The sequence below is a fragment of the Onychomys torridus genome, chromosome 6 (assembly GCF_903995425.1).
Source record: "Onychomys torridus chromosome 6, mOncTor1.1, whole genome shotgun sequence".
NCBI classification, from domain to species: domain Eukaryota; kingdom Metazoa; phylum Chordata; class Mammalia; order Rodentia; family Cricetidae; genus Onychomys; species Onychomys torridus.
In genome coordinates this window covers 78,757,279-78,780,115 of record NC_050448.1, presented here as the reverse complement: position 1 = coordinate 78,780,115, position 22,837 = coordinate 78,757,279, and the positions used below count along the sequence as shown (strand labels likewise).

At 36.5% G+C, this 22,837-nt stretch overlaps 1 protein-coding gene and 1 pseudogene across 3 annotated transcripts in view; one reads left to right on the top strand and one right to left on the bottom strand.

Moving 5' to 3' along the window:
• The window catches only part of Magi3 (membrane associated guanylate kinase, WW and PDZ domain containing 3), a 220,726-nt gene that overhangs the window by 76,202 nt on the left and 121,687 nt on the right, over window positions 1–22,837 (top strand). The gene's annotated exons all lie outside the window — the stretch shown is intronic.
• Window positions 2,023–2,853, bottom strand: LOC118585195 (annotated as a pseudogene).

Genomic DNA, 22,837 nt, shown 5'->3' with positions numbered 1-22,837 from the left:
CTCCGAGAGCCCCTATGAACCCTGGGTAGTTGATTCAATAGAGTTTTCAGCTTACTGCAAATTTCTTTTATCTTCTCTCTCTCTCTCTCTCTCTCTCTCTCTCTCTCTCTCTCTCTCTCTCTCTGTCTCTCTGTCTCTCTGTCTCTCTGTAATTTGAAAATAAACTATACATATCACAATGCTTATGTAACTACCAAAAGAAAGGACCTTTAACTACATAAATACAACATGAAGAAATGTAAGTTTGGAGCTGGAGAGGTGGTTCAATAGTTGGGAACACTGACTCTTCTTCCAGAGGACTCAGGTTCTGATCTCAATACCCACATTGTGCTTCCCAACTACAGTTGCAGGAGATACAATGCCCTCCTCTGGTCTGTGAGGACACCAGGCATACAAGTGGTACACAGACACATACCTATACACATTAAAATAATTAAGTTTTTGTTCATGTTCGGATTTTTCCAGTTGTTTAAAAAAAAATGTCCTTTATACTTTTTCTTTTTTTCCTTCTACCTGTGTTTAAAAGTCCAAGATCCATTGAGGATTCACTTTTATTTCAGTTGTCTTAACTTCTCTGTCTGTCTGTCTTCCTGCCCCTTCCTTTTGGGGTGTGTGTGTCTTTTTATGACATTGACTTTTAAAGTCTAGGACAATTTCTTTGTAAAATGTTCTTTTGAAAGCTGCATGTAGAGATTAGAAGGTAGCAAACTTTTAAAAATTGAATTTTTCCTCTGTAGTTTTCACTTAACTATTACAACTCAAAATTTTGAGAAGATAAATGAGTAATAGGGATAATTTGAATAATGTAGAAAAGTGATTAAAGATAAATATTTTCATAGATGAGGTTTTTAAAGGAGAAAATATAAGATCAAAAAGGCTATTATATCTGACAAAAGCTTTGAAAAACTTTTTTCTGTTGCATTTTATTAATAATTCAGTATTGAATACTTTCCTGCTCTTCTGTGTACGGTCTAAGGTAGGGACTAAGTAGACAAGTGATCAGGCAGAGGTCGTGAGAACGGTAAGGCATATGGCCGTATGTGATAAGGGAAGAAAATAGCAAGACACCTTAGAACTGAGAGGTCAGAGACTTCCTCAAAGAAAGGATCTATGTATGGATAAATATGAGTGTGAAGAGTGTGTGAGGCAGCCAGACCAACTGTTGGGGGAAGAGTGTTCCAGAGAAAGGGAAAGTGAGTTCCAGATCCTGGGAACAGGAGTGAATCTAACAGGCAAGAAACCTCAGAATTATAGCAGGTGTGGACTGTGGAGAAAGACTGCAGTGTATCGCATGAGGCTGAAGAAGAGAGCCGGAGGACTTAAAGAAGGCTTTCAGTGCTTCTGAATTCATCCGGATGCCACTGGGAGGTTCTGTTCAAGAGAAGAGGTGTAGTGTGATCAGATTGATAGACAGTGAGAAAATCACCCTGACTACATTAGAAAATAAGGCTGGTTAGGAAGTCCTGTTAGGAGGCCATTTGCTACTATGGTAAATGAAGGTGATTAGGTTAGTGGTTGCTGAAATGGAGGAAGCTGAGTGAGTTTGAGAAGTATTTAGGAGATGATAGTAGCAGTCTTTGGTATTTGAGGAAAACATTTACTGTGGGGTTACTCTGGGTATGGTGGTGCATGATTGTAGTCCCATCTCTCAGGAAGCTGAAGCAGGAGGATTGCTTGAACTAAGGAGTTCCAGATAGCTTCGAAAACATACTGAAATCCTCCCTCTGCCTTAAATAAATTTATTGATGGTAAATCATAAAAAATTCATTTTAAGACAACTTTTAGTATACATTTTAATATACAATTTTACCATTTATTAAAGGCAAAAGCACAAATACATACTAATGTGATGGGTATAGTTGCTTATTTTTACATAAATTATTAAATCTTGGCTAAATATTTGATACTACAGTACATGGAACATCTTTAATGATATTCAGAGGTGACTAATATTAATTTAAAAGAAACTTTTTATTTTCCATCCATTTTCTTTCCATTTTGTTTAAGTGTCTTCAGAATAATTTATGACCACTCAGTGGTGGTACCAACCCATTTAGTGGTCTGAGCAGTGGGAGCTACAAACCAGTCCTCAGTGGCTGGATGGGCACTCCAGCCTTCATTAGAGAACAGGCAAAGAAGGCACCTTGCACATCCTCAGACAAGACAGTCATGCCGTTGAGCAGCAGGGAACTTAGGAGGTAGTGGAGTCCATTTGTCCTGAAATTCTTACTTCGTCACAGTCACTTCAGGAGCATATTGCTCTTTTCAGTCTTTTCAGGATCTCTGTAGAAGTAGAGCTCAGGCATGACTTCCTATAGATGGTCATGGGAGTGAACTCACTACCACATCAGAACCATTGAGTAACTCCCATGTTGCCTGGGATCACAATGGCCATATAGTACAGAGGAGAATCTGTTATATAGAGCAACGGTAGGCCTGTTGACTATGATGCCTCTGTGAGGGGCTGGTGGTAGCACTGGGGTCAGTCACCACTAGAAGCTGTGGCTCCCTGAAGGTGCTTGGTTCTGGTTAGTGAAGGTCCCAGGTGTGAAGCAGCCAGCAGCTGGAGTGGCTCCAGCGGCAGCATCAAACCTAAGCATGACTGGTGGCCAGTGTTCCTGGAGGAGATGGCCCTGACATCAGCAGGGTTCTCAACGGTAACAACGGCTCAAGCACTGGCTGCAGCTTCTCCCAGTGCTTCTTTAGCTTTATGATGTAGAAACTGTGACTTTTCCTTTGGTAGATAGAATGTTCCATCTAAAAGTCAAGGTTGGTGACACCTAAGTGGGTTCCTGTTACAAGAAATTTGGCAACATCCTCCTTCATTTGTAGGATATTAAGGGCTTCAGACATAGTGTGAGACTTTCCCATTAAGTTATGGTGACAGTGCCAATGAATGGACCCCTCCCTGGGCAGTGCTGAAAAGCTATTTTTATTTTATAATTGCTAACGATGAGAATATTTTGCATAAATATGCAATACAAAGTGTCAGAAGTATGCTGAGTACTAATACAGAAAATGTCCCAGTTCATAATTCTAAACCAAATTTATTTAATGATTTTTTAAAAAAATGAAACTTAAGTCAGTAAGCCATACAGCAGCTTTAAAAGTCAAATGTTCTAACACAATACAATCCTAATATATCTTAATTTGATATATGCTGAGAAATGATGGTGAAAATATATCAAAAGTCTTTGTTTTCTGTAATTAAGTCATCATGTTTCCGTAAGAGCAGAAAACTTTGTATCTACAATAAAAACACTACAATTCATAACATACAGTAGTCTCAAATCTGAGCTGAGGTGTTTTAGGAGGCATTTGTTGGTATTGTATGATGTGCCATACACAGCACAAAGTGAGCATTTTATGTGCTCAAAACCAAGGCTGCAGAGAGGGTGTATGATACAACATGTACTAATGCTGCCAGGAACACTTCCAGTTCATTACATGTTTGATTTTTAAGTTAGTTTTTGATTGTTGTGGGCTCAGAAACCTTTTACTTGTTTCTGCTATGTATTTTTTTTTTTTTTTAAACACTCACAGACATTTTTGTGACCCATAAGTTAAAAAGCTGGGATGTAGACTGGAGAGGGCCAGACAACTGAGTTCAGAGCCTAAATGCCACTTAGTAGCTTTATGAATTTTGATAAATAACTAAAAAATCTGAAATGGTTCCACAAAGGCCCATGTGTAGACTTAGTCCCAGTTTAGACCATTTGGAGGTGCAGGAACTTTTAAGAGGCCTTATCCTCTGACAGGTTTTCCCTGGTCCCTTCATTTTCCTCTTTTTTGTTTCCTTGCAACAAGATAAACAGTTTTCCCTTGTCTACTGCTTGCTTCCCTCATGATATGCTTCTACATGCCCAAAGTACTGGCACCCAAATGTGGACTAACTCCTCTAAAACTGAGCCAAAATAAACTTAGTTTCTTTATAACTTGAATATCTATTTGTTGTAGCAGTGGAAAGCTCACTGACATCTATGCCTCATTCTTTTTAGTTGTAAAGTGAGAAGAAAATATTTATCTCAAGATTTTAATGCAGAGTAAGTTAATATATGAACAGCACATAGAACAGTGCCCAGTACATAATAAATACCAACAATATTGGTTACTATAATAATTAAATTGTAATTGGCTAGTTTTGCTTTTACTAGTTTGATATGTCAGTGAGGAGAAGAAAAGAATCAAGGCTGACTGAGATTTATAGTTTGGCAGCTTTTGAGGATGGGGGAGAGTGCGAAAGTGTGACTTCACATTTGGATTTGTGACTTTGAGTAATTTTTCCACATAGAGAAACTCAGTAGGGAAAAGAGGCACATTGTTTTGAGGATTATTAGGATGTAAGTGGTAAGATCACTCAAATAGAGAACACATCCAGTAGAGTAAAGCAGCCTGTATTATCTTTAAGAATACATTTTATAGTTAAAATCCAAGCTAAACAAACAGACAAATACCATGTGATCCACTCTAAAAATAAAGTTGATATAACTTGAGAATCAGGACCAGTAGGCTCAGTGGGTAAAGAGGCTTACTGACAGTCCTGATGACTCTAGGACCTATGTGGTAGAAGGAAAGAGCCACTTTCTGCAAGCTGTCCCTTTATTTCCAGAATAAAGCTGTGGTGCATGCATCTGCACACACACGTGCACACAGGTGTACATATATACATATGCATACACACATTATATGTGTATAAATAAATAATAAAAATGTTAAAGAAGTTGAGAATAAAGTAGTGGTTTCTAGAGGCTATGGGAAATATGGGGATGGGAAGAAGTTGGTCCGTGGATACAGTTTTAAACTTAGACCAGAGGAGTCAAGTTTTGATATTCTTACTGCACAGTAGAATACATTTTAACAGCACATTATAAATTTAAAAATAGCTGGAAGAGAGGATTGTTAATATTCACCCAACCAAAAAAAAAAAAGATTAATATTTAAGATCATGGATGTACTGATTAACCTGGCTTGACCTTTATACAATATCCATTAATGAGAGCATTACATAGTACCCATAAATATGTACAATTACTATAAATTAGTCAAAAATAAAAATGAGTAAAAGAAACAGTGAAGACATAAAACTTAGTGCTAAGTGGAGAGTTTAGACAACCTGATATTCATTCTTTAGTACAAGTTCATTTACATTAGTCTGGGCTAAGGTAAAACGGGCAGTCTCATGTAAGACAATATTTTGCCTATTGAAAAATTAGCATAAGGAGACATTGCTTACTACTTTCCTCTTTTATGCCTCTGACCGAAATAAATAAAAATACGTACAATTGAATCCTAATTGACAGAATGGCAGAGAATAACGGTATAGGAGCTGAAGTCTTTCTATATAATATGTAACCTATTAGGTATGTATTGCTAGAATTTGTTACCACTAACTAAGGATTTCTATATCGTCTATTTCTTATAAAAGTTAAAATATGCCCACCCAGATTCTGTATTTACTCATGAATGTGTGTCACCAAGTAGTTTCAAAGTAAATTGCAAATGTGTGACAATTCATCCCTAAAATTTAGTGTTTTCTATTATACCACTGTTAAACCTCAGAAAATTGACAATAATTTTATAATATTACCTACTACCCAAAATTAATATTCAGTTAGCATAATTATCTTAAAGGGATGTGTGTACATATACATTGCCACCTGAAATTGGCATTTTCTCTGGGCCACCTGCTAGCTCCCAAATAAAGACACAGAGACTTACTGTTAATTATGAATGCTCAGCTTTAGCTTAGGCTTGTTCCACTAACTCTTTTTACTTAATTTAACCTGTTTCTATTCATCTACATTTTTTTTTTTTTTGCCTTGGGGCTTTTTATCTTACTTTCATTCTGTATGTGCTACTTTCCTGCTTCCTCGGTGTCTTCCTGGAATCTCTTTCTTACTCAAGCCTAAATTCCTCCTCCTGCTTACTCTCCCTGCCTGGAAGTTCCACCTAGACCTCCTCCCTCGCTATTGGCTATTCATCTTTTTATTAGACCAATCAAGTGCCTTAGGTAGGCAAGGTAAAACAGCATCACATCTTACATAATTAAACAAACACAACACATCTTTACATACTTTAACTCCGCAAAGATGTGTTGCATTTGTTTAACACATATTCAGCAACAGCCACCTCTTTATTCTCTTATTCTAGAACATCTTCACACATGCAGAACACACCCCTTTTTTCTTTTGAGGGAATTACTGATTTCTTGACAGCCATTTTCTAAATTTGTTGGTTGTTTTTTCTTAGTAGCATTTATCTTGTTCCTCTATTCTTTATAATTTATACACGCTGGAACATGTATTTAAAGGTTGAGTGCTATATTCAGATCAGAAATTTTTGTCAAGAATGCATCATGGGGGCTGGAGTGATAGCTCAGTGGTTAAGAGCACTGGCTGCTCCTGCAGAGAACCTGAGTTCTGTTTTTAGTACCTACATGGTGACTCAAAACTGTAACTCCAGTTATAGGAGATCTGACACCTTCTTCTGGCCTCTAGCAAGAAAACATCCATATGCATGAAATAAAGTAACTTAAAAAAATACACCATGGCAGTATTGTAAACTTTATATTGTATCAGATCAAGAGGCTGTCTGATTGTCTCACTGTAAGCCTTACCTTAATGTTTGATCTTTAGTAAAATATAATAAATATCTTTGCCCTTTGAATTTAAGAAGTAATCTCTGGGGAGTAATTTAATGCAAAGATGATTCTGGTTTTGATACAGGGCCACTCTGAAGCCCAATATACCCTAGAATTCTATATAGCTGAGGGAATTTCCTTGTTGAGGTCAGTGAAGAGGGATCCTCCTTCCTCTCCCTGCTGGATTACATGTATGTGCTACCAACTTGAACCAAGCTGTTTGTGGTGCTGGGGAGTGAACCAAGGACTTTACACAACCTGGACAAGTGCTTTACCACTGATCATCTCTCTGTGGCTTTCAGTTACTCCATTGGTGATTGCTAACTCTGACCTTGTGTCCACATTGCGCATGTGTGATGTGTGAGTGTAGACACTAGAGTGCCATGATGTGCGTGTAAGGTCAGAGGGCAGCTTTATGGAGTTGACTCCTCCTCCCACCTTTAATTATCAGACTTTCATAGCAAGCGTTTTCCTGCTGAGCCTTACATGCAGTTCATTTTCATTAAAATATAAAACATTTGTTATATGGTTATAGATATTTTGCTTCTGTTTTCTGTTTTTACCCTCTGCCTCACTCTTTTATGATCTCCATCCTTGATAACTAGTTTTTTATTAATTTCTTGTTTAACCTCTTAGTGTTTCTATGTGTTGTTGTTATGTAATTATTTTAGGTAACTAAGGATATTGTTAAAATAAATAAATAAACTGAATAGATCCTGCCACCTGCAGGTCTCACATTTTCAGTGGATGAGAAGTCCAAGGTCAACAAGCCCTAGAAAGTTTGATGCATGGAGAGTTTCTTTTTTTGGGTGTGGGCACTATATTCTTACAGGTGGAAGGCCAAGGAGCTTTCTGAGGTCTTGCATAATGGTGCTAATCTCATTTATGGGGGGCACATCACTTTTTAATACTGTGACACTGGGAGTTAGATTGCAGCTTATAAATTTGGAGATAAGAGGTGGCAGATGTAACATTTAATGTCCAGCAGTAACTACAACTATCCATGGTTTCTACATTGGTCTCATTATTTGGCACTCCGTGATAGCATGCCTATATATGTCAGGCCTGCAGCAGACAATTTAATACATTATTCTTTTGAATGACAGTTATTTTCAGCAACAACTGTGAAATAATTGATAGAAACAAGATGAACTAAAATATAAATTAAATGAACTAAGCAATAAAATATTGTATTATAAAAATATTGACTGAAATATTCAGAAAATTAAAGTTTTTTTAATATACTTTGTTTAAAAATTCTAAAGTTTTTAAAAATTTTGTAATATCCAGAAAATGATTGACTGATGATGAACGTCACTGCTCTTTGATCTGCCGGCTTGTACTTAGCCACTCAAATAAACCTGCTGTTCAAGTTTCTTTTGGTAAGATTGGCATCTTTTGTTAACTCTCTTTTCTCTTTTCCAATTTTTATTCATTTTTCAATGTAAAGTCCTTTCCTTACCTTTTTTTTTTTTGTATTATTAATGACCTCCAGTTTCCTTGCACTGTCCTTTAAATAGCAATTTTAAGGCCTTTTGTTTTATTGTTCATTACTGAAGGGTGAGTCTAGTTGTCTGCAAATATTTTTGTTTAACTCATTTAAAACCTCCTACTAGAAAAAAAATAACATAGAAAAGAGAAATAGAATATAACTGTCTTTTTTTATTTTTGAATCTTTTTATTTGCAGGAATTTGTGGCACCACAGGGGCTTGAGACAAGGACTGTGCTCAAAGAGAATTTTGGATGTTTTAAAAACATTACCACATTAGCTCATGAAACAAATACTTAACTGAATCAAAAAGCCAAACTGAAACTCCTCTAAATGAACTCCTATATAATTCAGTGTTTACTAAGAATTTAAGTAATAAAGTATGATAATATAAAGCTTACCTATAATATTCAAACTCAACAGTCACTTCAATTTTTTTTCTAGTCCCTTTTAAAGGGTAGCAAAAAGTGGACTTGATTTTTAGCTTTGAATTTAAAATTTAGCAAAATAGGTAATATTTATTGGTTAAAGCCCAAATGATCCATGCATCCATCCATCTTAGAGTCCTGCTTGTTAGCTAGCTTCTCTGGAGCTGTGGGTTGTAGTCTGGTTATCCTTTGCTTTACATTTAGTATCCACTTATGAGTGAGTACATACCATGTTTGTCTTTCTGGGTCTGGGTTTCCTCATTCAGGATGATATTTTCTAGTTCCCTCCATTTGCCTGCAAATTTCATGATGTCATTGTTTTTTTATTGCTGAGTAGTACTCCATTGTGTATATGTACCACATTTTCTTTATCCATTCTTTGGTTGAGGGACATCTAGGTTCTTAGCTTCAGGAGTCCAGTTGAAGAGAGGGAAGAGGGATTATAAGAGTAAGAAGCTTCAAGATCATGATGGGGAATCTTACAGAGACAACCAAACCAAGCTAGTTTGAACTCATGAACTTTAGACCAACAGCTGTGGAACCTCCATGGGACTGGACTAGGCCCTCTGCATAAGTGAGACAGTTGTGTAGCTTGAGATCACAAGCTTAAGGGACTCCTGGTAGTAGGATCAGGATCCATTCCTGGTGCATAAACTGGCTTTTTGGAGCCCACTACCTATGGGGGGGGGGCACCTTGCACAGCCATGATGCAGGGGGAGGTGCTTGGACCTGCCTCAACTGAATATACCATGCTCTGCTGACTCCCCATGGGAGGCTTTACCTATTTGGAGGAGGGACTGGGGGGGTCAGTTGGGGCGGAGGAGGCTAGAGGGGGAAGAAGGAGAAAAGAGAGGGGGGAATCTGTGATTGGCATGCAAAATGAATAAAAAAAGTTCTTCATAAAAAAAGCCCAGCCGGGCGGTGGTGGCACACACCTTTAATCCCAGCACTCGGGAGGCAGAGCCAGGTGGATCTCTGTGAGTTTGAGGCCAGCCTGGGCTACCAAGTAAGTTCCAGAAAGGCGCAAAGCTACACAGGGAAACCCTGTCTCAAAAAACCAAAAATAAACAAACAAACAAACAAATAAATAAATATTTAAAAAGCCCAAATGAGTCATAGTATAGACACTTTTGATGTAAACCCCACTGTAAGTTTGAAATGTAAGTGGATAATTCATTTAATCCATTTGATATCATAACATCACAATTTAACAGCACAGAATATCAAATTTTTACCTTTGTAATCATGTGGCTGACTGGGAATTCCAGCTCACTATATCTGCTTCTGCCCAGTATCAAGAGAGTATACTGCCTATCTATCACTAGCCTGTGAAAGAAACAAAATCCAAAGTGTGATTTCTAATGAATGAGAGTACTTCTGTAGAAAAACCCTAGCTTGAACCATTGTGATCCGGATCAGTCTGTATTTATTTTTATAGTATTTAGAAAAAGTAATTCTAAGGTGTGAACTATGAATGTGCTTCATAATAACAGTAGCAAGGTGATACAACCATATATGTATGTTTTCAAGAGCTATGAAAAGAATCAGTTGACACTCATATTTACTTGAATTCAGAAAAGACCTTTCCCATCAAGCTGTGCTCAGTTCATGTCACTCCATAAGGCAGTATTTGACTTCCTGTCATGAAAAGTAAGGTAGCTTCTGGGTTGTAGCTGAACCCTACATCCATTGCTGCTATTATTTGTTATTTTTTCCTCATGTAACTTTTTTTTTTTTAGTAATGTAGCATTTGTTAGCAGCAATTTCAAAATAATATGTTTGTTTTTACTTAAATCATATAGCTATATTGCTTCTCTCATTGTGCTCAGAAGGAAAAGAGACGGAATTCATTTGTTGTTCAGTGTGTATGTGTTCGTTTGCAGCAGCAACTACCATCCCAGAAGTTGCCAAGCACATGAAGAAAAGAGATCACATTCTGTATTTCATCGTGGAATTATCTTAATCTCTCTTGACTGACTGTTCATTTTTATTTATTTATTTATTTATTTATTTATTTATTTATTTATTGAGTAAGAAGCTCAGAGACATCTCTCCCCGACTTTGCCCTAAGAAAACAAAATAATTTAAAACCATGCCTATGGTTCTATTGTTTTTCTTTTGGGGAAGATATATAGTTAACGTTTCTATTGACAATCACATTTCTTTTAAATTTTCAAATTTTTCTTCATATACTTTGTTCATTGTTTGGTTCACTTCTTGATAGACACTTGAGAAGTTTGAACCATAGCTTTTCCTTTGCAAATTTTGATTGACTTCTTAGGATTTATGTTTCTTGAGTCTACTTCCTATTTTACCAATCTAGTTTTCTGCTTCTCTGATTCCTATGATACCGCTTCTAGTGCCAATATTAATTGAATTGTGACTAAACTTATGTGCTAGTCTTAGTGCCTTTCTTCTGTTCTTGTCTTAGTTCCACATACAGATTAACAAGAAGTCAGGGGTTATGGTACACAGCTGGATCAAGACAACAGTTTTAGCTAATCTCAGTAGGAGCAGCCTCTGTAGGGGAACAGTCTTCAGGCTGTAAATATCCAGGGGAGAAATCTATGGTGGACATTTTTTGCACACAGTATCATCTACTCATGGATCCCTAGGAAGGTTTTGCCATTCCTCTGAGCCTCATCCCAGGGGTTAAGTATGGATTTTTCCCATGGGTTTTGCTATGGGATGGTCATGCCCAAGTCAACAGCACACATTCACTCAGAACTTCACTCACTCAGAATTTCCTTGGCTCCCTACAGTAGTCCACACTTTCCCCATATGATCCATCTCAAATAGGTCTGACCATATATAATTTTCCTTGTAAAGTTTTAATGAGTTCACTATAGAAGTTAAGTGATATTCTCCCACTCTAGTGTCATTAGTAAAACCTCTGTTACCTGACACTGGCCTTCCCAGCTTTTGCTATAGTTTTATAATCCCTACTACTCTACTTTTTAGCACTCAGCAAGCTGTTCACCTTATTAAAAATGCTCACTGTACTGCCTATCTAGATTCTAGCCTATGTAACTGGCTTTTCTGACCAGCCAGCTTTTTCTGTGCACATTCTCCACCACACTTATATGTGCTTCTTAGCTGGGAAGTATAGTTACTTGTATATATATATTTCTGTGATACTGTAACAATGGCATTTATACCACCAAGGGCATTATTACTTTATGATTTTATATTCCTAGCACACAGCACAGCAATTAGTATACATATACATACACATATATATTCATATAAATACACCTGTATTCTTTGAGTTTTATTTACTAAGGGAGAGGTTGACTTATGTGATGTGTCTATATTATTTTCCTTTTTTATGTGCTATATTTTCATTGCAGTTAGGCTATTGTTTTTTCTTCTATGTTTTCTTGTACATAACTGAGTAATCCTTATGATGTGGTCTTATAGTGATTTACTCTAAATTGTTACATAGTTCTTGATGTCTATGTTCAGGTTGAACTAGTTCTGTAAGTGACCTGTTGGCCAATACTCGGTTCAGTAATCAAATTACCGGCCTAGGACAGTCAAACCTGACTACTTTAGCCTGGAACCATGCTCAGCTTTAACAGTGTAGTCCTACTCACACAGGCCTAAAATTTGAAAACTAAGATATACTCAGCTAAGTTGGTAGTCTTCTGTTTTTATTGTTTTCCTTAAAGATTATATTGTTTTTAAGTTTTAAGTAGTTAAGAAAAAGGGGAAAAAACCACATTATTGATTTATTTTGTATGTATATGTGTGTGAGTGCAAGTGTGTGCATACATGCAGATGAACATGTATATATATATATATATATATGTGCATGAGTGTACAGGCCAGAAGTCAACCTTGGCTGTCCTTCCTCAGGTACTGCTATAGTTTGAAAGAGTAATGTCCCTTGTAGGCTTATGTATTTGTGCACAAGATCCCTTGTTGGTAGTGTGCTTTGGGAAGGTTATGGGGCTTTCAGGAGATGGAATTTGAGGAAGTGCATCACTGGGGGTGAGTCTTGAGGTTTTATCACCCAGCCCCATAACCTCTTCTTGTCCTCTCCTTCCTGAGTGCTGTTGCAGTGTGATCAGCTAGCTTTCACTGTTATACCTCCCCTGCCTGTTATCATGTCTTTCCTGCCATGATGGGCCTTCCCTCTCTGTATCTGTAAGCAAGAAATAAAATAAACTTTTTCTCCTTTATAGTGTGTGTGTTTGTGTGTGTGTGTGTGTGTGTGTGTGTGTGTGTGTGTGTGTGTATGCAGGGGTTCAAGGTATTTTATCACAGCAGCAGAAATTAATACAAACACCATCCACCTTGTTTTGAGACAGGGTCTCATTGGCTTAGAATCCACCATATTGGCTAAACTGGCTCATAAGTCAGCCCACAGGATTCACCTGTGTCCATGTCCACAGCTCTGGGATTACAAGTGTGGGCTTCTGTTTACAAGCTGAATAAAAATTCTTTATTTTTCTTGACACTCAGAGATAAATACACTTTAGAATATATATATTACATGCCTTTGTAAGAATAAGAAACATATCTGGTTGGTGATGGTGCATACTTTTAATCCCAGTACTCAGGAGGCAGAGGCAGGTAGAGCTCTGTGAGTTTGAGGCCAGCCTGGTCTACAGAGTGAGTTCCATAACAGCCAGGGCTACACAGAGAAACCCTGCCTCAAAAAATAAAAAATAAAAAGATAATAAGAAACCTAATTTATAAATTGTACTGTATACTAATTTAGCTTCTTGTGTTTTGCTCAACATGTTTTGACAGCATTATGCATAGATAATCAAAGATATATTTCATTGTTATTTAATCAGTTTTCTGTAGCTGGACGTCTACATTCTTTATAAATAATTGTAGAATAACATTAATCATATATATGTATATGTATGAGATATATATATACACACACACACACATACATAACACATTTGTGTGAATATTACTTTGGAAGAACTTTTTCAGAGGGATTTATAAGTAAGTATGCTGTTGCTACCAGTACTGCCATGCCTTTCAGAAGATGTACTGACTCGAATCTCCGTTAGCAGTGTGTGAAAGTACTCTCCCCCCATATCTGTGAGCTAGGTTTTTGTCAGTTTACCCATCGTGACCTAGAGGTTTCTCATGCACAGCTCTTGTTTCATATTTCTTCCCCAAACCTGTTACTGTATCTAACTACTGGTCAGGTATTTGCACACAGTGCCTAGTCAGCTGGTATTTTAAAGCAACATGCTCCAAGTTATCACCTTATTCTTCTTTCCAAACCTCCCTCTTCTTAAATGAAACTTAAATTTCTAATAATTATTCAAATTAAGGATCTGGATTGGTGTGTGTGTGTGTGTGTGTGTGTGTGTGTGTGTGTGTGTGTGTGTAGGGTTTTTTTCACCCTAAATCTTCTCAACAGATATATTTGTAAATTATTGGGTTATATATATATAATTTTTTTAATCCAAATAAGAAACTATTTTCAGCTATATCACAGATTCCAGAAGACATTAAGAAAAACTTCATGTTACATAATATGAATTTAAACTTAGGAATATGATCAGATTTATGTATCTAGTATTTAATCTAATTATGTATGTTTAAACCAATTTAGAAATACTACCTTCCTCACTATTTCTTACAGAAAGTCATTTAACAGTTCTCAGATCATCCCCTATCTGAGGTATTTACATTTTTGGTTGCAGAATAAATTAACAATATTCTCTCCATGGGAAGACATTGAAATACTTTTACTTATCTCTGTAATTATTAATATTGAGGATTAAAACCCCCTAATTTTTAGAAATCAATCCCATCCTTCTCCCTTTCCTCATTTTTGAGTCATTTTGAGTTGGGATTATGCTGTCCCAACCAAAAGTACAATTAGGACAGAATTTTTTTTACCCCTAATTTTCTCTTGGTACATAATCACAGTCCCATGACCTAATTGCAGACTGAATCACATTTTCAAGTGGTTATTAAACAATCATGACAAGAGCAGCTAGCACAGGCTATTTGAAGTAATATCTCAAGGAATAATGGTGGCATCTTCTTTCTTTTCTGCCCCCTTCCCCAGCAATTATATTAGCTATCTCTTTAAACAGGTGATGCGTATTCAGGCTAGCATGGCTAGTCTGTATAATATATTACATTTTTTTCAAAATAAAGTATTTGTAGGTCATTCTGTAATCTGATATTTTATAAGATTCAAATATAAGAAGACCTCATAGTTTTTTGGGATTTGGATTTATTTGTATGTTTATGTGTCTGTGTGAGAATGTGCCACTTGTTTGAGGATGCCTGAGGAGGCCAGACGAGGGTGCAGGGTCACCTGGAGCTGGAGTTAGAATAGATTGTGCAGAGCTGCCTGGGTCCAGAGAGCATGAAGTGTTTGTTCTTCGATGTTGTGTTCCCTGTGGGTGCTGTGGCTCCCTCTATCTTCTCCAGCAGTTATTCTTTCAATGTACAGGGCTGATCTTGATATTTCTTTAAGGCTTATCGATGCTATTTCTATTATGTCTTCCTTTACTAGTTGTTTCCCGTTAACAGCTTGATAAAGATGGCATGTAGCCCCTATTTACTGGTCATATCTGTGGAAGCAGCGTGAGAGCTAGAGTCAAGGACAGATTCCTTTTAGGATGGGAGTTTCTCTGAAATTTTCTGTCCTTCTCTTGTGGGGAAAGAGAGTGATAGTAGATGTACATTTGGTTCCCTCTTCTACAGGATGAGGTAATGGTAAATAGCAGGTTACCTTGTAGCTACAGTAGTACACCTTTTGATTTGAGATCAGCATGTATTCCTTTCTGTTGCTCTAATCTGCACTTTTGAGGTAGCTTTGCCTACACATATCACACTTCCCAGTTAAGAACCTTGAGCAGAAGAAAAATAACAGGACTTGGCCAATGTCTTCCTCCTTGGTTTCACCCTTCCCTCAATGGTCATGTAAACCTGGACATCAGTGGAGTCTTCTGTTTTTACTCAGATTCAGAAAAATGTGCTGGGTTTCTAGACTAGAGAGTTGTTGTTTATGGACTCTCAAGGTAATGTAAATTATTTTTTTATTTTTGGGATCTGATATTTGAATAGACGCAAATTAGCTTTTTAAAAATCTATTTTCATTATTTTCCCTCATGTTGAAGAGTTTTGGTTTCTTTTTTTTTTCCTTTTTCCTTTTTTTGTCAAAGTGATGTATATTATCATGCTGCCTAGAAGACTCTCTTCCAATTCTTGAATTGATGATTTTACAGTCATATTTGTAAGCTTCATTTAAAAACTTTTACATGTGTGAATTAAACAGAGATTAGAAATAGAAATAGGAGATACTTAACATTATTTTATTTATTGGACAAATTCAATTCTTCGTGGAGTTGATTACCTTTGATCTGTGATTCTAAAATTTATTTATTAATTTATTTTTATTATTATTATTATTATTATTATTATTATTGATTTTTTAGATAGGTTTGGGTTTTTTTGTTTGTTTTGTGTAGCCCTGAATTTCCTGGGACTTGCTCTGTAGACCAGGCTGACCTTGAATTCTGGGATCCTCCTGTCTCTGCCTAAGGAGTATTGGGATTAAAGGTGTGTGCCATCACCTCAGCTTGTATATAATTTTTATAACCTTTAGCTACCCACTTTAGAATATTCATAAGGATTAGCATAAGTTGCTATTTTTAAAAGGTACCAGAGGGAAAGAGCTTGTTGAATTTTTCCTGTGGCTGTGGTTAATTAACAATGGTGTACTACTGCTTGAACCTAAAAGTTGACATTGTTTACGTAAGAGAGCCTCTTACACAGTTTACTTTCTCTCATTTCTCATCTTTTTGGGTTAAGACTTCAAATGCATCTATATTCTACTTTTTGATCCACTGTGGTAATGATATATCAGTAATGGATCTTTTACCTCAAGTCTTTGACATTTTGTTGAAGCAGATAACTTTGATTTGGAAAGATAGCTGAACCAGTAATTCTGTTTTCATGGAAATGACAGGGCACAATAAATGGCTTTGTACTCTTCTGTCTAAAGATGAAGCATTAGTACTATGACTCAGGTTTTGTTGTGCCAACCAGGCAGGCATCAGCTATCTGGCGTTATGACAGGTTTGGTAATGGTTCCCAATGTGGGTGTCAAAGAAAAAAATTGTAAGTAGCCTCAGGATAACACCTTTAAAATGTTAATTAAAAAAGAATTAAATCTATGTAATTCCATCAAAAGTTTAAAAGAGGGCCAGTTTTGATTATTACTTTTTTCTGCTGTGTTCTAGTGGGAAGATTCTATTTTACTTCGTTTTTTCTGAAATACAACTTTTAAGACAAAATTTGTGATGGTTTTGTTTTGTCTTATCCAAAGTGATTTTAACTTTTTTTTTTAAGATTTATTTATTATGTATACAGTGTCTGTCTGCAACACGTATCCCTGCAGGCCAGAAGAGGGCACCAGATCTCATTACAGATGGTTGTGAACCACCATGTGGTTGCTGGGAATTGAACTCAGGACCTTTGGAAGAGCAAGCAGTGCTTTTATCCTCTGAGCCATCTCTCCAGCCCCGTGATTTTAATTTTATCTTACATGTACAGATTTTATTTTGATAGCTTGTCAATAGACTGAAGTTTCAGATAAAAGAAAAATGGTTGTAGCTTAAGTATGGTGAAATAATATATATTTTGGAAAAAAGTAACCAAAGGGAAACTTATACAACTAGTCCTTAACTTCCTATAAACTTCTGTAGGTTTTTGTGACAGTGGTCCACTAGTCCAGGCTTTTTTTTATACTAAGGATCTTTGAAGGGCACATTTTAAAAATAGTCTTAAAAAAATAGAAAACATATATTACAGTTTGCAAAGGTTTTTTCCTTGATACTATAATATATTTTTAACATTGAAAATGTAAATTAAAAATTTCACTATTGAAATTGAAAGTGGGAGTTAAGGAGATGCCTCAATGGTTAAGAGCACTTACTGCTCTTGCAGATGAGTCTGGTTTATTCCCAGCACTTAAAGTTCAAAGTGGCTTGCATCTGGTCTGTACCTCCAGTTCCAGGAGATCTGATACCTTCTTCTGATCTCCTCAGTCATCAGGCACATACATGGTGCACATATATGCAGGCAAAACACTCACACACATACAATAAATCTCTTAAAAAGAGAGAGAATATAAAAGCTATGAAGAAAAGTTTTTGAAGCAAAGGGTTTTGGGTTTTTTTTGTTGTTGTTGTTTGTTTGTTTTTTAAACAAGATGTGGTAGCTCATATGCTTAATCCCAGAACTCTGGAGGTTGAGACAGGAGTATTGATGTGAGTTTGAGGCATCATGGTGTATGTAGTAAGGTCCCAGGGCTAACCTTGTCTCAAAAATAAGAAGGAAGAAGGAAGAAAGGGGCTTTTAAAAATATTTCTAAATAACAACTATCATGTAATACATTTTTTGAAATATTATCAAATGTTTCAGTATGCATTTGTTTTACTGTGTTTCTCCTGGCACCCCCTTTAAGATAGGGTCTTACTATGTATTCCTAGACCAGGCTGGCCTCGGACTCACAGAGATTCCCCCTTCTGTTCCTCCCTAGTGCTATGATCAATTAAGGGCACCCACTACCACACCTGCCTCCCCTTAGATTTTTTTCATTGCATACCTTCAGATATATTTCAGTTTGAGTTCACATATTGAATATTCTATTTGATAACCTGATTTTTTCATTTGACTGCATTATTATATCAAAACTTCACTTGAGTGATGATTCTTAAAAGTGAGTTCTGTCTTTGAGTACTATACTAAAATTATTTCTCAGAGATGAATTCAATTAACAATTGTCAGTATAACAGCCGTGTTCTTTTCAGTGTGTGTGTGTGTGTGTGTGTGTGTGTGTGTGTGTGTGTGTGTGTGTGTGTGTCTGCCACAGCCTCTGTCTAGGTGGCTGAACCTGGTATAACATTTCCCTAGATAACTCTTTCCAACAGAGGACCCCAGCAACATTCTCTTTTCAAATAGGTTTTCAGCTTTATGTCTTGGAGCCTCCAATGGGTGGAGTGTCTTTTTTCTTTCTTACTGTCCAATCACAAAGTATAAGTTTTTCTTTTAAATTTTCCAATCACTATGCCACTTTGTCTGTACTTGCCTTCTTAAAATTTTTATTTATTATCTGTTTGTTTATTCGTTTGTTAATTTTTCAAGATGGTTTCTCTATGTAGCCCTGGCTGTCCTGGAACTCACTCTGTAGATCAGGCTGGCCTCAAACTCAGAGATCCACCTACCTCTGCCTTTAGAGTACTGGGATTAAAGGCATGTACTATCACTGCCTCACCTTTTTTTTAAACAAATAAACAACAACAACAACAACAACCCCTTCGATTTTACACATTTCTGCTCTGCTGTTTGCTCTAGAGTTTCACTGTAAACCTGACCAAAAGTTTGACCCCAGTACTCATGCTGCAGTCTGAATGTTATTCTGTTTTGAAATTTTTTCTACCAAGTAAATGATTCTGTTTAGTTTTAAATTCAGCTTCACTCAAATTTTAAGGATGTGGGCATAATGTAGACAGATTCTTTGCCAAAATATAGCAAGAGTGGTCTCCAGTTCCCAATAGAATTATCCCCATCTGAAACCTCATAAGTCTTGTCTTCCTGGTTGGCATTTTTAATCTGTATTCTCTTCTTCAGAACTCTCAGCAGAATTGCCTTTTAAGCTTCTTCCACAGCATTCTAGAACTTCCCTGGCCCGCAACTCTTTCATGGTCTTTTCCCAAACCAATTCCAAAAGCCTGTGAACCAAATGGTCAGATTGATTGTAGCAATGATCCCAGTTGTGGTACTAATTCTGTATAATTAGTTACCTTTGTGTTACTGTTGCTTAAAGTGTTTGACAGAATCAGGTAAGGTAAGATTTGATTTGATTTATGGTTTCAAGGGATTTTCAGTTTATCATGCTGGGGAAGGCATATCGAAGTCCATAGCAATGAATGGGGTTAGAGGCACCTCAGATCATGGTAATTAGGAAACAGAGCAACCAGAATTATGACCTCCATAGACTCTCCCCTAGTGGCTTGCTTCTTCTACCAGCCAGATCCTTTCTCTCAGTTTCCATAGTCTCCTAAGATAGTATACATGATAACAAGCACAATGGGAGCCTTGGAGGGTCATTGAAAATGTATGAGGTTTCCTTTAAAAAAAAATAAAAAAACTTTTATGCCACAATGTATTTTACCATGAAATGTCTACATGCTAATTATCAAGAAAGCAATACTTTTTACAGTTTTACAAACAAATAGACTAGTTTGCTTTGTGTGTTCCTGGTCTCCATTGTCTTGATCTGAGGAGACAGGTAAGCTAATTGTATATCTTTTTTTGTACAACTTTCTTGAGGCCTTCCCAAATTGTAGTAGAGCTCCCAATGTAGGAGAATTAATAAGTTACACTGATATTATGAAGTTAGGTATAATGGAAAATAATCCATTATTGTTAATAGTGTTGACTTAGCTATATTGAATAGTTTATTGGGGAAGGTCACAAAGTTGTCTTTTGGACGTTGCTATAAGAAAGAACTGAGAAGTGATCATGCCCATCCCTTGCTTGTAAGGAAAACAAGGTTATATTTTAAAGGTTTCTAGCATCTATATATACAGTTTCAAGGCTAGATATTTATAAAAGAAAAATTATATGAAGTTTTTAAAGATGTATATGGAATGCTGTCAGCACTTTCCAAAAAGATGCATGTGATCAATAGATGAAAAAGAACTAATAATCATCACACAACCATAATAGGCTTTAAAAATAAACATATGGGCCAGGCAGTGGTGGCTCACGTCTTTAATCTCAGCAATTGGGAGGCAGAGGCAGATAGATCTCTGTGAGTTCGAGGCCAGCCTGGTCTACAGAGTGAGTTTCAGGACAGCCAGGGCTGTTGCACAGAGAACCCTGTCTTGAAAAAAAAAAAACACACTTCATAAACCAAAACAAAACAAAAAAAATAAACATATGGTCTGCCTATGATGATACACAGCTATAATCTTAGTATTAGGGAGGCAAATGAGGGAAGATCAGGAGTTTAAATATAGCCTGGATTATATAATGAAATCTTACCTTCAAATAATAATATAAGATAAACCTTTTCCTTTTAAAGACCAAAGCTCAAAAGGAGCAGAGATTGTTCAAGAAGAACATGAATGAGTAGATAGCCCACTGCCTGAAAAAAAAATACCCATTTTGGATTTGGGGATTATTAATCCCAGAGCCGGGATCCTACTGACAAGATCTTTTCCACTGAGCCACCTTACACCATTCTTCTTTGCTTCTACTATAATGTTGAAGGAAGCTGGGCGTGGTGGCACACCCCTTTAATCCTAGCACTCAAAAGGCACAGGAAGGTAGATCTCTGTGAGGTCAAGGCCAGGCTTTTACACATAGTGAGTTTCAGGACAGCCAGGGCTCTGTAGAGAGACCCTGTATCAAAAAACAAATAAATCAATAAATTAAAAAAAAAAAAAACCTTGAAGAACCAAGTTACTTTCCCAACAACTTTCCCCAGCTAAAATAATATGAAAGAGGAGAGCTGCGAATTATGCTATACACTTGGTTTTGGGGTAGGGGTGAATAAGAACATAATATAATTTAGAGGCAGCTCACAACCACCTGAAACTCAAGTTTCAGGTATCTAAGATCAGGGCATCTGCACCTGTGTGGTGTATGTAGATTCACATAGTTACATATATACAGGTGCACATACATAAATCTGTTTAAAAAGAGTATGATTTACTTTAAATGAATTTATATTTTCAAAACTTTAAAGAGAAACGGGGAAGTAGCTCAGTTGGTAGGGTGTTTGTCTGGGATACATTCCATCCCCAGCACTGAATAAACCTGGCATAGTGGTACATACCTGTAATCTTAGCACTCAGAGAGAGGCAGGAGTATCAGAAGTTCAAAAATCACCCTCTACTTCATAGTAAGTTGGGGCCAGTCTGAACTGTTAAAAAGACTTAAATGAATTCATTTCTGGAGTCAGATAGCCTCAGACATGACCTAAATTTCTCCCCTACCCCCAAATCTTGGAGGAAAATGTAAGAAGTACTTATTATATAAGAAGAAGTTGGAAAGAGAGAAGTGTTGTATAGATTGTGGAAACACAAGTCTGTTGCCCTAATGAAATCTAATCTATAATAATACTTGAATAAATTATTTAAAAACAAATTCCAAGTATTTAGAAAAGAACACTTTATCACCATGAATCAATATGTATTTCTAAGAAACAAGACATGGCCAAAGTAACCTCATTTTTGCTCCCTGCCCCCACCCCCAGTTTTGTAATTGCTTCTGGATTAGAAAATAGTAAAGACTTGTTGTATCTTGACTTTAACAAGTAGTTGAAAAAGTCTCCTTACTATCCTTGTCAAAAAGAATGAAGTGTGAGTGGACTGATTTACAATTGTTTGCGTGCTGAACCCATGTCAACAGGACTCAGGGTTTATCAAAATAGTAGCTAGTTACTTTTTATCCACTGATTTCTCAATGTCAATGGTGGTGAATCATGGTTTGCATATGTTCATTAACTATGGATTTGTAATTGTGAATTCCTGACTAAGAAGTTGTATACTGAAACTTGAATGCCTGGATTTTTGCATACAATTGCAATTTTAGTTACAGACATTCAGCTAGCCAAACTATTTGTCTGGTGTATATATTTTTAATTTTCATAAACCAGTTTCACTTTTAATTTTCATAAACCAGTTTCACTATTCATAAAATCAAATTAAAGAATAGAAGTCAAAGAGTAATAATTCTTTTTTAAAAAAGATTTATTTGTTTATTACATATGCAGTGTTCTGCCTGCATGTATGCCTGTATGCCAGAAGAGGGTACCAGATCTCATTATAGATGGTTGTGAGCCACCATGTGGTTGCTGGGAATTGAACTCAGGACTTCTGGAAGAGCAACCAGTGTTCTGAACCTCTGAGCCATCTCTCCAGCTCGAGTAATAATTCTTAACACATAGGCTTGTTAGGTAAGAATGTTCATATTATGAAGAACCTTTTATTTGTATTTGTTTAATAACATTTGCACTAGCCCCAAGTAAATGTTTTGCATGCACTTGAAATGTCAAGGTTCTGTGAACTAACTAGTTTTATTAAAGTTTCATTATGTATAAATCACTGATGGTTACAGTTTCTTGTCTTCATTGTCAAAAACAAACAAACAAACAAACAAACAAAAAACAATGATGGAGTTGCTGGAGAGTTATCTCAACACTTAAAAGCACTTACTGCTCTTGCAGAGGACTCTGGTTTAGTTCCTAGCAGCCACTTGGTGGTTCACAA